This window comes from Penaeus chinensis, chromosome 12, assembly GCF_019202785.1.
Source record: "Penaeus chinensis breed Huanghai No. 1 chromosome 12, ASM1920278v2, whole genome shotgun sequence".
NCBI lineage: Eukaryota > Metazoa > Arthropoda > Malacostraca > Decapoda > Penaeidae > Penaeus > Penaeus chinensis.
In genome coordinates, this window is record NC_061830.1 from 6,711,577 (window position 1) to 6,716,576 (window position 5,000).

The following is a 5,000-nucleotide window of genomic DNA, read 5'->3' on the forward strand; positions in this document are numbered from 1 at the left end:
GCTGAATTCAGAAAGTGGTCTTGATTTTCTCATGCATACCTGCTATCCCATTCATCGACAGTAACCCCAGAACTTCACTGTCGTCGCTGCTAGCTCAGACTTATCCACAATAATAGTTAGACCATGAATGCGACACCACATCAACCACTTTTACTCTACAAATGATACTCGTACTCCTGGTCCCAAAGACGAATGTTATCCACCACCTTGACATATTGCTGTACTCCTTCAAGAGCAATGTCACCTCGTCGACAAAGTTCATTTCTTGTTGCAGAGAAACCTATAAGGCCGCAACAGAAACGAAAATGTAAGGAGCAAAAAGGTGCCGGATGTTGGTCCCTTTCATTTAATGGTATCTACCAATAACCACTTAGAGCGTAGAGTGGAAAACTACTTCGCTTCGGGGTCGACATGATGTATGGTGAAGTGAGGTGTAGTGCTGGGTGGCCTGGACGGTACACTCGTTTTTTAAGCTTCGCCATGTCGACTGTCATCAGTACTCCTATCGATTTCGCTACAGCTATTAAAGGGAAGCACCACTAAGATAGCTTAACACCTGATGAGGCAGTAATGCCTTGGACCACCAAATTATCCAACTCCCACCATGCCAAGGGAACGACTGGCAGAATATGAATGGCAACTGTCTCTGCATCATCTTTCAATAATATTCTCATATATAGACCTAGCAATGTCTTCCGAGAGCCCTATTAGGAAATCTTCCTTTGTAATGAGGATATCAGAATGCTGAAGAAAAGTCTGCCTTACCTCAGCTGGTGAGGTTGTTGGTGGAGGAGGTACTGGCATCAACAGGGCTCAGTCGACATTGACGGTGGGGTTGTACAGGCCAGATCTAATGTAATGATGGGTGACATGCTCCTTGAAATGGCGAACCAGTTATTTGCCGCTGTGACCTTGCAGCTCTTGTCCCTTGCACCAGCTAATGGGTTTCTGAGTTTTGTGGTCTTCGTTTAGAACACTGTTGTGAACTACCAATGTTCTTAATCTGCCTGGGAGAGTCATCTGGGATGATCTGTAGCTGTTATGTATGCTTCCAAGACAACAACAATCGTGGTAGCAAACTAAGAATACTCACCCATCATTGAATCTTCACGTCACCATACAACATAATTGCATAGGAAGAGCCAATAATCTTGCTTTTCATGGATCTCCCATCAGAATTGTTGCGTCCAAGCTCTCATTGACGATCCAAATCTGCACCTGTCAATCCAATGAAATCTAGGTGCTGCACACCAATTACCGTGATGCCTGCTCCTGTGTCAGGTACACATTTCATATATCCTATATGCTTTCCTGACTGCACCAACAACTTGATTGTAGGTGATGGGGGTCCAACATGAGGGATAACTTTTGCTGCAAACCTAGTGGCGTTCTTGCATGGTGGGGCATTAAGTCTGCCGTTCAAGAGGGCGACAGAAAGAGTTGTATTTTGGACTTATATAATGCAAAAAGTCATTGAATTATACTTATTCTAAAGTAAAATATTTATTTGTTTCATGAAACTATAAAGCATTATACAAAAAAAATAATTACGTAAGCGAATAGAGTAACATTCAACATAAAATAAAATCATTAGTTATAATTGGCTAACTACATGGAATCCAGTTACATTAGCATTCCCCTGTCTGGCTCAAAAACTCCATTCATAATAGCTGCACATTCACTTAAGTGAATAAATGGTTTTACACTGTTCAGTTTCAGGAAATTCCTTTCTTTCCTCTTGATGAAATTTAATTTAGAGAAAGGTCTTTCAAAGTCAGTATTGGGTGAAGGGAGTGACAAGACTTGCATAGCAAATTTACAAAAATGCTGAAATGAGACGGCTGGCATTGTCCTCAAATTCGATTTTTTTATATAAAGGATACCTGCATCGTTTTGCGTTTCTTTGACATATTCAGGAAACTGGTGCTAGCTTATGCCATGCTGTTAGTCATCGTTTGATTACTAATTACATGTTTTATTCTGGAAGAGATGAAGCTTGATTGACGTGGAGTGGAAAACTACGTTAGGGCAAGTGAGGTGTGGCATTATGTTATGTAAAAAAATCTTCTTCCCACACAATATTTGTATAATACATTTTTAAAAGCTGCCACTGCTCTAGGACCCTTGAAGTGGCACAAATATGGAGAAGCTTGTGAGGTTTTGTATTGCAAAATAGTTGGTGATTTTTAAATTTGCACTTATGCTTAGAACTATGGGCAAACATATATTATGAATATTACGAATGAGGTCCACACATAAACGTTCTCCTCATCAGAATACCTCAGCTATAGCACATGCTTTCTCCGAGGCGCAATCTGTTACTTCATCAATAATTATACTAAATTTGCTCTTTGTTAGCTTATTAGCTAGTTTTTGACTGAAAATAAAGCAATTTTTATAAAAGCATATTAACTTGTCATGATTTTATTATACTTACGGGTTTTATAATGCTCACATAAATGGCAAATTATGTTCAGCCGAAAATACAATGAATAATATTGTGGCAAAGTCCAAACCACTAGTAATTCTGTGATTCAGATGAAGGTTCGGTTGAAATCGCCCTCTGCCTCTGCTCCAAGACTTATATGTTGCTGAGATAGAGTGTTGCGTTGTGTATCTACTGGGATGTACATCAACATATTAGAATGCTTTTAAACATGTCTGAAAGGACATTTGTAAAGTCTACGTGGAAAGGAATGACTGGTCTGCCATACGACCACAGAAAATGGATGGCTAGACCATTTCCCCGCTGACACGAATGTTGGTTTAACATCGATTAATTGTATGTTGTGGTGCACTACATAGATGAGCAATGTGGGAAATCACTTCTGCACCTTCCCTTACTGAAATGGCTTCATATCCACGAGCAGAGATTTCCCACATTACTCAACTGTAGCGCGCCCAGACGTACAATATATCGATGTTAAACTGACATACGCATCAATGAGGAAATGGTCTGTGGTCTTATGACAGACCAGTCATTCCTACCGTGTAGACTATACATGGGAAATCTGCTCGCGTTATATGGGTATTATGATAAATAGTAGATGTATAACTCAAGAAAATGTGACATTGAACATGTAAACTTTATTTATCTAAAATGTACCCGACCACTCACGGTGGGTGTTTAGTAAGGGTGAAGCTTTCGAGTCATTCTATGAATTGTGGCTCTGCCTTTGGAGCTGCCAGCTGGAAGACTGAGCTGGAGTGACATCGACTGAAATTTCCTTTGTGATGACGACTCGGTCTGCCTCGTCATATCGGTTCATGTCATGATGGTTTTTGCAATTTTTTATATTTCATATATTTGGATATGAGAAAATAAATAAATATTGCCATCAATAATTTTTATTTTCAGCAAACTATCTGAGATCAATACAATTAACAAAAATACTGTACGAAAAACAATCCTTAGTTACCATCTGTCGGTCGTCTTTTGTCTTCGTTTAGCCCTGGTAGCGAGGAACCTGTGTGAAGCGGAGATAGCCAATGGGTGTGTTGGAGTGTATGCTTGACCACAACAAATCACCTCGCGCACACGGAAGGGTGTATGCGGCGCGACGGCCAATTACTAGGCTCAGCGCTCGCGTGGGTGGGGCTTATCCTTCATTCAAGCTTGGGCAGTCCTGGGTATTGGGCACGGACCTCAGTACACTCCCGAAAGCCGACGAAATGAATTGAAGTTGACACTCCCATTTGGACATTCATAAAAGCACCGCGGGACTTGGGAAATGGCACTGGCGTTAGCATAAAACACCGAACGATACCTAACCAAAAACCTCACTAAATTACTTCACTTCACTGAAATAATAGCAGGAAAACAGGATAATCCCATGTTGCACTAAGCCCGTGTGGTACGGCAACCTAAGTGTTGCTAAACACCTAGAATTAGATGCCTACAATTAGTTGGGCAACCCACGTGAGATTAAATAGATAAAAAGTGACTATAGGACACAATATAACTATCCCCCAATAATAATGATAATAATAAAAAGAAGAATAGCAATAATAATTATTTTATTGTTTTTTTGTTGTTATTACGTTGATAACAATAATGATAACGATAAATATTATTACAATTTTATCATTATTATCATTAATAATGATATCCATAACTTTACTAATGTTCAAAAACAATATGACCATTTTCCACAGTACCTAAAATCAAATAAGCATACAGCTTTGCGCACTTAAAAGGGCGTAGCTTCTCAACGTGGCACGCTTAACAAGGCATCTAAACACTGCAGGTAAAGGGAATTCAATTACATATTTCATAAGGCACGGAGTTCTATATATCCACCAATTATGTGATATTTCCTTGCAAATTAGTTTCATATCTTGTGTCGAGGCCAGATACAAATGCAAATCCTCTGTGTGAGTAGAGAGAGAGAGAGAAAGAGAAAGAGAAAGAGAGAGAGAGAGAGAGAGAGAGAGAGAGAGAGAGAGAGAGAGAGAGAGAGAGTGGGGGGGGGGGGGTACTGAAAAAAAGGGAGAGAGAAAAAAAGCAGTCAATATTTTATGAGATCCCAATATTGCAGAGGTTTGAGGTCAATGCACGTGAGAGGAAACTTGCCTGAGGGGTGAGTTGGGTTCTTTGGGCTAAGGTAAAGAGAAAGAGAAAGAAAGAAAGAAAGTGGGATAGCTAAGCAACTAGACAAAAGGAAGAGAAAAAGAGACAGAAAAACAGAGACTGATAGACAGACAGGGGTAGAGAAAGAGAGAGAGAGAAAAAAAAAAGGCAGACAGAGGCAAAGAAAGATGAATTTTTACCTTGTTGTTCCGATAAAGTGTTTGCATATATTCTTTGTGCTTTAACATGTTGAAAAATTGGAATTGCTATATATTTTTACGGGGGCCAAGGACAAAGAGTATGTTTATCTTGTGAGCGAAAAAACACGACAATTTTTAAGATCAGATACATGATTTTTTCACAAATTCATAATTTCTTAGATCTTTCAAACTTGCTAAGTCCTACAAACTTTGTGAGATTGAAGTAGAGT